We start from the raw sequence: 12,500 nt of genomic DNA, 5'->3' as shown, positions 1-12,500 counted from the left end.
AAGAACAGAAAACAGAAAGGCGTAAAACCAGTACAAAAACAAAAAAAAAAAAAAAAAAAAAAAAAACGCTTAAAATCGGCTAATGAAACTCTGTGAACGTCCCCGCCATCTTTGAAAGACGAGGAATCAACACGCCCAACTCTACGGCAATTAAACCCATCGTTTGGTAAAAAAATGTACGGGATTTCGCGTAATCTAGATCCCTCGTAGTAATCGTATAATGCGTCATAACCAATAAACATACATAACCTTATCTCCGTGGGATTTATACACAAAGATCTATATATTCCATAGCCAGGAGTTTTACCCTGGTAATATATGTGCCTAGCAAGGGGGCTCTGCCTCCTGGACACCCTTAGTAATATATACGCTTAACCAGGAAGCTATGCCCCCTGGAACCCTGGGATATTATATACCCCCGTGGCTTGAATGAAATATGATCAATATATGTTTTAGTCAGGGGGCTCTGTCCCCTGGACCCCCATGGTAAAACCACATACCTTAATACAGCGAAACGCTGAACTTTTCTTCGTCTCCGTATATGGTCAGAATTGCTTGTTTTTCTCGACATTTGGGGCACGTGATGTGCTCAAATATCAGGCTGTGATATATACTAATGTCCATTTGTCTGCAAATCCACTATATGGCTTTAAAAAATTACCCGGAATCGACGCAGTACTTAAAACGAAACATTTCTCACCGGCGTTTGTCACGGAATGGCGTCGCAAGGCCTGTCAAATTTCCCGGTGACGAAAACGCGAAGGTTATTGTACAAAATAGTTTAAATAAATATCCAAACAAGTTAAACAGTATAATAAAAAATAAAAGAAGGAAATAAATACATGAATTCTTAAAAAAAAAAAAAGAAAAAAAAAAAACCGACACTGATAATTACAATATAATCGTTAACAGATCCAAGTAATGAGTTACGCGTCACATTTGTTTTAGTCCTCGAAAGGTAAACACGATAGGTCGATCTCTCTTCTCTGCCCTGTATCTCTTTTATTTTTGATTTGCGCACCTTTTGCCATAGATAGATAGGTGGCATAGTTTCCATACACTTTTTTTTTTTTTTTTTTTTTTTTTTTTTTTTTTTTTTTTACTGCAATCCTAATTGTCATAGACGAAACATTTCCCGTCTTTTTTTTTTCTTTTTTTGTCATAAACTATTTATGGAAAAGGGAATGCCAGCCAATAGCTTATAAGAATAAATGTGATGCCAATGTGAATTTCGTTTCGATATCTGACCTGTACTGTTTTTAAGTTACCTTCCATGGTCTCTGCGAATCAGTGAAAATGAAGGTTTCGCCTTCCATCCCTATTTGCTTGACATGAAGGATAACAGCAAATACTCCAACAAATGCTCCCACCGCATGCGGTACGAGCCATCACGTCAGTATTCGAAACATTTAAGACGAACCTCTAGTATTTCGCATTACTGTTCACCTTAATCTCCGTGTTGCTAAAACACATCCACACAGAATATTTCAAAACATAAAATGTTGCTATATTTATTATGTGTCCCGATTTTGAGTCATTCCGTGAATACCATAATCAAAGATTCGGATTCCAGATGTTTTATTTACAGGATCTATATATATCTATAGCCACAGTGTATCTATATGTATGTATGTATGCAAACACATACTCATATATATAGAAAGATAGATAGATACAGATATAATGTGTATATATTTGTGTGTGTGTGTGTGTGTGTGTGTGTGTGTGTGTGTGTGTGTGTGTGCATATAAATCTGTCTATATCTTTAGGAATATCAATAGCTACAGGATATTTATATATATATATATATATATATATATATTTACACACATACATTGCCAAATACATATATATCCAAATACATATACATATATATATATATATATATATATATATATATATATATATGCGCGCGCGTGCGTGTGTGTGTACATACATATACATAACACATATATTCTTATATACTTATATATCCATATATATATAAATATATCTATGTTTATATATTTATTTATATCTATAGTTACAGTGTATCTATATCTATATCTAGCTATATTTCTTTCTATATCTATGTGTGTGCGTGCGCGCGTGCGCGTGCGTGTGTCTATAAAAGGCTATAGATGCCTCTAAACAATGTCTGTAACTGGTTGGACTGTGATAGTGGTTGAACAACACTGTAAAGGGAATACACGAGACGATCTTGGAGTAAGCGCTGAGCGCGGTGTCGCGTGTCCGGCCAGCCAGCCCAAGCAGTGTGCGTCCAACGGAAACGTGGCGTGGGACAGAAACTGCAGGAAATGTGGGGGGAGCGAGGCGAGGTCACTTTTTCTATCTGCTTAATGACATACCGTGTGTGTGTATGCGTGTGTGTGTGTGTGTGTGTGTGTGTGTGTGTGTGTGTGTGTGTGTGTGTGTGTGTGTGTGTGTGTGTGTGTGTGTGTGTGTGTGTGTGTACATATATATACATATATATATATATATATAATATACATATATATGTGTGTATAAAACATACATACTTAATATATATATATATATATATATATATATATATATATATATATATGTTTATGTATGTGTATAATATAAACATACTCAATATATATATATATATATAGAGAGAGAGAGAGAGAGAGAGAGAGAGAGAGAGAGATACTGTAGCTATATATGTATGTGTCTATGTATCTGTGTATGTATATATATGTATGTGTGTGTGTGTGTGTATATGTATGTATGTATATATATGTATATATATGTATATGTATATGTATATATATGTATATATATCGATTGATTGATTGCTTTATTGACTGATTAATTGTCCCTGTCCTTGTGGTGGCGGCAGCTAAGCTATTTTAGCTATTTGTATGGTTTACAGTCAAGAAATCAACATCAAATACCTGCAAGATAACTGGATGTCTGATTATCACAAGGAGTCCTCAACTGTGCCGAGCGCCGAAAAGCCTGCGCGCCCCACAGCTCACAGCTCACCCACAGACAACATCTACCTACTGACCACGATTCTCACAATGGCACAGAGAATTCTTGCTCAGGGTAGAAGAATTATCATCAATTGGGTCCCAAGCCACATCGGCATCAGAGGGAACGAGCTTGCTGACAGACTAGCCGCCGCTGGCAGGGGTATGCCCCCAAATCCCATTACGATAAAACCGAGCCGAAAATTACTTATGGAGAAGTGTGCCTTGGTCGGTCGTACCTTCCTACGGCAGCTCCACAGAGAGGAAACGAGAACCTCCCCCTCGGCCAGCTGGTACTCAGACGCCACAGGCTCTGAACCACTGGCACTCTCTGAAGTAAGCAACAGAGGTACCGAAGTCATTCTTCACAGAATGCGCCTAGGTTACCACTGTGCATGGCAGATTATCCCAACAATCGAACGCGATGAATGGTGCTGCAAGCACCTGCGGCGAGCCGAACGCCACACTAGTCCACTACCTAGAAAATTGTAACCATACACAATTCCTGAGACATGGACCGCCCACAACAGCCGCTGTGCTGGTAAAGAGGCTATGCGAAATGCTTACACCATGGCGGCAGGAGCGCTTGCTGGCAATCCCGCCGCCACGGTAAGCACCGAGTGTCAGACAACTCAATGAGACAGCCGTAAAAAAGCTGACACAGGCCGGGCCATATCTAGAAGGCCCAGGCGAAGCTAGAACTTCGCAAACCAACCCCCCCCCCCCCCCCACAGCTGTAACTACCGATACTTGCGCCAGTAACTACGAGCTGAGATCTCTGTGCAACGAAAACAAATGAGTACCTAACAGTGTGATTATAGCATATCCCATTATCACTATAGCCTTGATGATGGAAGTTTTCTGAACTTGTTGTATTCAAACAGAGTATTAAGCATCTAGACAACTATCACTTTAATTTCCTTGGCCTAAATAGGGAATTTCAAACTCCGAGGCATTTTCCGAAGGAGGTGTATTGAGATCTTAGATGTAACTGACATTTTATGAAACAAGACTAGAAATGTGAAAATGTGAGAATGTGACACTAAATTGGATGTTCATGACACAGCTTTCTACTATATACCCGGATATAACATGTTCTGACAAAACCGCAATCGTGACGGAGGTGGAGTGTGTGTGTATACATTTCCACTATGTACAGTGCACATGAAAATGCAGAACTTTGTTTCATAAAAAAGACAAAAAAATATGGAACATGTATCTGTTAAATTACAATACGTCCAAATACATTATTAATTGCCTCTCATTGTATACCTCCAGAGGTGAATCTTGAAGTTTAACAATAAGATGAGTATTCTTTTTGATATGGTATCTACAAAAATATATATGGCGGTGATTGGAACACTGACCTAATAAAGCAAATTATAGTCTTCCGATAAATGGAAACCTTTTTAATATGTATGTAAATTGCAAGTGTTCGTAATACTGCAACAACAATTCTTGATAATATTTGGCCACCCTGCATTGAAAGACTTTCATCTAATTAAATATCATTCTCCGATACAACATATCCCTCCCCGATTTTAGATAAATAACTAATAACAAGTATTGATTACAGAAACGGAAGCCATTTCACTAGGAGGAATGTTAATAATTTCGTAAAGGATATTCGCACTTTAGATTTAAGGCTCTTCCAAGCAGTCTGCCCTCATCAGGTTTTTGAAAGAAAGAAAAACAAATATATATATATATATATATATATATATATATATGTATGTATGTATGTATTTAAAACCATCATTTATAAAAAAAAAAAAAGAACTTTTCTGTCATTAAAACTAAATTTAATAAATAAGACATTAAAAGACCCTATATATTATCTGGATGGCATATCACCTGCTTAAAAAGATACAAGGAATACAGGAATAAACTAAGTACTCTCTTACGTATTACAAAAGGAAAATATATGATAATAAAGTAATAGCCTATTTATATGTATATAGATATATATATACATATATGTATATATATATGTGCACGTGTATATATACATATTTATATATATTCACATATGTATATATATACATATACAGATATATTCATATATACATATACATATATATTCACACATATATATATATATATATATATATATATATATGTGTATATATATGTGTATACATATGTGTATATATATGTGTATACATATATGTATATATGTGTATACATATATGTATATATACATATTTATATGTGTGTATGTATATATACACATATAAATGTATATATATATATATATATATATATATATATATATATATATATTTGTGAGTGTGTATGTATATGTGTGTGTGTGTGTGTGTGTGTGCGTGTGTGTGTGTTGGCGTGTTTGTGTGTGTGTTTGTATAAGTGTGTGTCAATATCAGTTTGTGTATGTTTATACTCGTGTGTGTATATATATATATATATATATTTATATATATGTATATGTATATATGTATATATATGTATATATGTATATATATGTATATATGTATATATATGTATATATGTATATATATGTATATATGTATGTCTATATATATATGTGTGTGTATATGCATATATATGAAAGAGCGAAGCGTTATGTAATCTCATCCGACCATTGCTTTGGTGTGGTGACCCGCGTGGTGGTCCTGTTTGGTCCAAGGGGAAGCTTGTTCTCTCCTGGCTGCCAGCCGTCCCCTCTTGTCGCAAGAACACAGGCAATTGGGTGCCCGGTGAGTTAGAAAACAACTTTCATTGTCCCCGTCACTCATTCACGCGTCCTTGGGGGAGTGCAAACGAGGCAAATGAGTTGTAGATTACTGGTCTGACTATCGAGGGTTAATTAGTACCAACTATGCCTGTGAATGCTTGCTTGAATGGAACTCACCTCGAGCTTCATTATAAAAAAAAATGAAAAAAAAATGAATTAGACATACAGTAAACAGAAAGGAGAGCGTGATGCGCAATATGTGCGAAACTGATGTGTATGTTCGGTCATGACCCTAGCAAGCCCACGAGGAAAAGAAGGTGGGGAGAAGAATAAAGTGCGAATGGAATGATTCGTGTGATAATAAGTGATGAAGCAAAGTGGATAAGTATGCGAAATGAGAGGTAAAGAGAATGGGACGGGAATAAAAAATAGCAACTTCGGTGTATGCGAACTCCTCCTCACCAGGTGAGTAGCGATACTCCTGGCTTGGCGAGCAAACCTGTGAGGGCTGCCTGTAGAAACCCTCGCCTTCGATGTGATAACTCATAAATACCTCGTTAGATAATCCTTTAATTTATTTTTGAAAGTAAACAGGTTGGAGATGTTTCTAATGTTATGCGGTAGGTTGTTCCAGATCTTGGGTCCTCGGATTTGCATTTGCCTTGACCCTGTTTCCGTGTACGATCTTTTGCCGTGCAGAGAGTTAATCTGCCTGGTTTGGAAGTCTGTTTTGTTACCAATTGTTTGTAGAGGCATTAACCAATGAGGATAATCGCCCTTTATGAATTTGTGAATGAGTATACATGTATCAAATTGATTTTTTTTAGGAACTTTTAACAATTATTTTTTAAGTGGGGGGGGGGGGGGTTGCCCATTGCTACTCTTGCGGCAAAGTTTTGTAGTTTTTGTGCTTTTTGTATTTGAGTTTTGTTGGTTGAGCCCCATATGTTGGAGCAATAGTTTATAATGCTTAGTGCAAGTGTTTGTACAACAATAATTCTCGTCTCAGCGGGGATTTTGTATTTTATGTGATTTAAGTATATCAGTGTGCCCATCACTTATTTGTGAATGTTGTCTATGTTGTTTATGTGTACTCCTAGATTTTTCACGGAAATGCTTGGTTTGATATGATGGCCTTCAAATTCTATGATTGTGTTTATGGGGATTTTGGCTATGTTTTGCCGACTGCCTTTAAAGATGCATTGAGTTTTATCAAAATACATCTTTGCTGTAAGAGTCTGTTGCGTATTTTTCATCAATTCATATAAATTGCTTACAGGGGCAGCGTGAAGAAACTGAGAGTCATCAGCATATTGGACAAGGAGACAGTTGTTTGCAATGTTTGATATATCGTTTATGAATGTAGTGAACAGAATCGGGCCTAATATGGAGCCTTGTGGGACACCGAAAGAAACCGTTTTTTTAGTTGACATACAACGAATTTTGACTGACTGCGTTCTTGTAGATAGATAACTTCTGCACCAATAGTTGTCTATTCCATGATCTTTCATTTTGTTAATCAGGATTTTTATGGATGACACTGTCAAATTGACAGATCACACAATGTAAGTAGATTTATTTGATTCTTGTCTATGTTATCATAAATTTTGTTTCTGATTTTTAGTAAAGCTGTTTCAGTGGATAACTTACTTCTAAACCAATGTTGCGTTTCGGAAATAAGGTAATTGGGTTCTAAGAATGTTGATAGTTGATTTGCAACCTTTTTTCTAGCACTTTAGATATCACAGAGAGTAGAGTGATAGGACGATAATTGTTCAGTTGTTTTGCATCTCCTGATTTGAAAATGGGTGTTATGATGCCATGTTTCCACAGTGATGGGTAGGTACTGGTGACTATGGATCTGTTTATAATGACAGCTATTGCGGGTAAGCTTTCTTTGATGAATCGAAACACAATGTTTTCCACACCTACAGCATTTGTTTCACGTAAGTGTTTTATTGTTAAAACTGTTGTTTCCACTCCAATTGGCTGTGGTCTGAAAGCATTTGTTGAGAGCCTTGTCCTGGTTGTGTTTTGTGGAGCCAAGGAAGCAGCTGTCTGTTCATAGGTGAGTCTACCGATATTTGCGAAGTAGTCGTTCCATGTTTCTTTGGCGTCGTGTACACAGTCATTGAACTTATTTTGAAAATAAATTGTTTTTGCTGATTGGATTAATGTTTTAACATTTCTCTTTTTTGTGTGTATATACACAGAATGAAGGGCGATATCAGTTCTATTTGATTTGAGAATTTTGTGAGTGTTGTTTCAGTCATGTATAGCTCTTTTGATGTCCTCATTTATCCTTGGGGCGGGGGGACGTCGAACAGTTTTGGTCTTAAGTGGAGCAGTGGCATCTATGCTGTTTTTAGTACGTTCGAGAGAATGTCTACTTGTTTGTTAACGGCATCTGTTGTAAGAATCTCTGAGAGGGTCAACTGTCTGGCACTAATATTTTGACAAATTGATTGGGGGTCGGAATTTGTCAGGTCACGGGAAGCTTTTATGACTGGTTGTCATAGTTAAAAGTTCATGGTCTGCAATATGGCAAGGGATAACGTCAGTATATGTAATGAGGTCAGGTATGTTTGATATAATGATGTCTAGCATGGATGAGGTGTGTTTTGTGATCCTGGTAGGTTTATTAATAAGCTGATTTAATTTATTTTTCTTAATAATCCCGGCTAATTTTGCATTAGGTTTGTTTAGGTCATCGTTTAAGTCACTCAAGATGAAAAAAAGTTTTCTTTTCATTGACATTTCTCTAAAAAAAACATCTCCGAGGTAGTCAAGTGATTCAGCTGTAGCATGCGAATGTATATAGATTGTACCAATAATGAAGGAGGGGTACATACTAATTTGTACCGTTACCCAAATGTCCTCTACAGCTGTATTATTTACAACTGTGGTGGAAATTACATTTGATTTAAAGGTGTCCTTTACGTATATGCATACTCCTCCACCTCGCCCTGCATCACATCTATAAACATTTAAATTTTGAATGTTAATGAAATTACTTGACATTTCTTCATGAAGCCATGTTTCAAAGTGACTGAGGAGAGATTGCGCATTGATATGTTCTATTTTGATTGTATAGCATGATGTGACCTTTGGTTTTGCTGATTGTGTGAGTGCGTCAAACAAGCTGATCGTTCTTGTACTTGTTTTTGTTAAAAAAATACTTTAACATTTTTAGGGACATTTGAATCTGTGAAGAGTTCTGGGTGTATGTCTTTGCCTCTGATAGTTACTGTGAAACTAGAATAATATTGATGTGTCATGTTTGTTTTATATGCTTTTGCATTTGATAAGTTTTCAAATTCTTTGGTAAGGAAGTCTTCTATGTCTTCTTCCTCTTTGTCAGGGTGACAACTAGTGATGTATAAGTACACTACCCGGGGACGTCCTACACCTTGTGGTTTGGATGTTTAGCGCTCCTCCCGTGCTTTTCTTCTCCCTTTTCTTGAGGTGACGGTGACGAAACCTTCCATGTCCGGCTCGTTTGTTTGTTGCGCTTCCGGTCATTCTGTGATGTTGACAACAACCGCGGGCCCTTGTGGTGATAAGGGGGTAGTAGAGGGGGAAGGGACTCCAGGCACTTGGTGATGTGTTGCGTCGTCCCACTGGCGTTGGGTGGAAGACTTTTTTTCATTGTTCTTCCCCTTGCTGTTCTTTATATAGCTTCTCCTCTTGCGTCGATGCCTCGCTTCTCATCTTAGGAACCGATGCCTCAGCATTGTTGGTGAAGCGCTTGCGTGGTGCCGGGCGTGGTGCCGGGCGAGGGGGAGCTGGCTTGTCGGCAAGGTCGTGGGTCGGCTGGCTAGGGGCGGGTGGAGAGGGAGGGGAGGGGGTATTGCGGGGGGAGGGCGGGGGTGAGGTGCTCGCAGGGGTGGGGGGCACAGGCGTAGAGGTTGTATGGGGGGGAAGGTTGTGTGATTGTTCATGATTTTGCAGGATGGAGAATAAGACGTTCTCATAGGGGGAGGGGATGCGAAAGGGAAGGGTTGGTATGAGGACTGGTCGTGGGCTGGGGAGGGGAGGGAGGACGGGGTTTGGAGGGAGGGGGATGAATTTGCTGTGAGTGATGCTTCCTCTCCGCATTCCTGCTTCTGAGTAGGCATCACGTCTTGGCCAAGCAATTTGTTGATTCTGGACTGCTGGTCAAAGAACATTCCAATCAGCAAGTCTATCTTATTTTCGATGATATCTTGATTGATCATAGCTCGTTGTGTGCCTGGGTGCCTTTGTGACTTGGTTTGGGGAAAAAATTCACAAAGATTATTATTTTTTTTTTTGGTGGTAACCAATCTGTAATCTGATCAGTCATTGTATGCACGATGACCATTGTCATCCTTTTAATGTCACGTGTCGGGTTCCTTGGTTTTCTAGATTCCGATATGTCTAAAATGATGTTGTGAGCCTGATTAATTTCTTCAAGGCTGTACAACTTCTTTATATGGTCGCACAATACCATCCTTGTCAATGCTCTCTTTGTTGCGATAAAGCAAAGGATGGTGTTCAGCACTTTTGTTATGTTGCCTATTTGATACACTGCTTTTTTGTTGTAATCACTGTTGTCACTGGATGCACTGTTTTCATTGCTGTGTTTGGAAGGGATGTCAGGGTTGTTAAATAGCCCTGTCCCCTTAGGCTCAATACTTAACTTTTCCCGTCCTTTCAGGTTTCTTAGCTGGAGCTGGCGGCCACGTAGTATAACTTATTTAATATATATTAAAATGCCAGAGGATGGAGGAAAGAAACGCCCCGTGGTGCAGTAGAACATCGAATGTATTTCCACACAGTCCGTACAAAAGGCCGCGGGAGGCCGTGACGAGTGAAGTTTTAAACATTAAAACAATTGACAATAAAACAAAAATAAGCAAAATACAAACAATATATGACATTAAAAGAATAAAAAAAAAATAATATATATAATACATAAAACAGACAAAATACATAAAATATATACCATCTCGATATAACGGACAGTCAGCAAGCGCAACCACACGCACTCACGCATACACCGCACGCAAGCCCACGTAGACACGTGTTTTGGCATACGTATGCAGACAAGTGTATGCCGACATTGCAACTGTAAATACAACTTCTACATACACACCCATACATACATAGTGCACGGACTATGTGTGTCCCAGAGAGTGCACGCAGTTCAACACTCGTTCACACAATCACGCGCAGACACACACACTAAATTTACATACGTAAATAGACTTATACATATACACATACTCATACATATACTTATGCTTGCACACACACACACATACACGCATATGCTGTGCACGCAATGGGGCGTATACACACACGGAGCGAGCATCATCTAAGAGGGGGGGGGGGTGAGTACAGTGTGCCACGCTACAATAGTGTCGGGACGCATCAACTATACGGTCTCTCTCTCTCTCAGGGGCAGATCGCAGCCTCTCGATAAGAACGGGGACTCCCCTGTCTACCCTCGCGAAGGAGTCGCGCGACCCACCAGCGTAAGGAAATGGACAGAGCATTAACAGAAAAAAAATGGAGAGTTACGTATACGAAACCCTCCCGCAATTGGTAATTGCGTTAAACATTTACGGCACCTGACTTTATATTTATTTTAAGATTTGTTTAGTTCGTATGAATGGTGGTGGCTGCGGTGTATGTATAGTGTGTGTGTGTGTGTGTGTGTGTGTGTGTGTGTGTGTGTGTGTGTGTGTGTGTGTGTGTATTGCCATTAAATTTTATTCTATCCCATTTTCATATGCCCTCCTTGGCGTTTCACACTTCAATGTTTATACATACATACATATATATATATATATATATATATATATATATATATATATAAGCACACACTCATACACATATATATGTATATATTCATATGTATATATATGCATATATATACATATATACATATATATGTATATATATATATATATATATATATATATATAAATAGTGTAAAGCCCGGAAAGTAAAAACAATGAATTGGGCATATATGTACTTTTCAAATACCCGAGAGAGTCTTTTCCTTTTTAGTTACATACAGAATTTCACGAATTGCATGGTTGGAGTACCTATATACCTGTAAAAAGATGAGTTGCAAATCACAAATTCAAAATGTGAAATATTTAATTTACGGTTGATTACTGTATGCATCACATTACTCTATAAAATCTTTATCCGTTAGCATCATCAATTGACAAGACTTATATTAGGGAAAGAATTTGAAGCAGGCAATGAAAACTGCTTTGATTTAGCAGTATTAACCTTCTGACATTTGAAACACGACGAAGTTATTTGGACAAACAGCTGCCAACCGATCAAAGGCAACTTGTAAGTGCATTCTCACTTAGATTAACAAGCGCAGTATTCGTACGTTTTAGTGTATTAACTTTGTATTCCTGCCAAAAACCTTATCTATTCGCAAGGTACCGCTTTATGGAAACACAAATTGACACATTGATGCATTTGCTGATAAGTATATAACTTCTGAATTACCAGGGACCAACATAAGCAACACTGATAACAAAGCCAAGTAAGATCTGGAAATGACCGTAAACGGCTAATAACCCAGCGGCGGAGGCAGGTGTTTTACTCTTCGAAGGCCCGTGAAGATGCTAAGACTTTTTGTCGTGCTTAGTTTTCTCATCACTATCATTTTGCGCTTTCTGTGCTGAGTGTTTACGAAGTGCATACGCATGCAAAGATATTCCAGGTATCCGGAGAATGTTGCAGCCATATCACTGAGCCAGTGTTGCTCTAATAATTACCTTGATATATAAACTTTTTAATATCTGTCTTAATGATAGACATTTATAACCATTTTT

This window comes from Penaeus chinensis, chromosome 36, assembly GCF_019202785.1.
Source record: "Penaeus chinensis breed Huanghai No. 1 chromosome 36, ASM1920278v2, whole genome shotgun sequence".
Lineage (NCBI taxonomy): Eukaryota > Metazoa > Arthropoda > Malacostraca > Decapoda > Penaeidae > Penaeus > Penaeus chinensis.
This window is presented reverse-complemented; position numbering follows the sequence as displayed.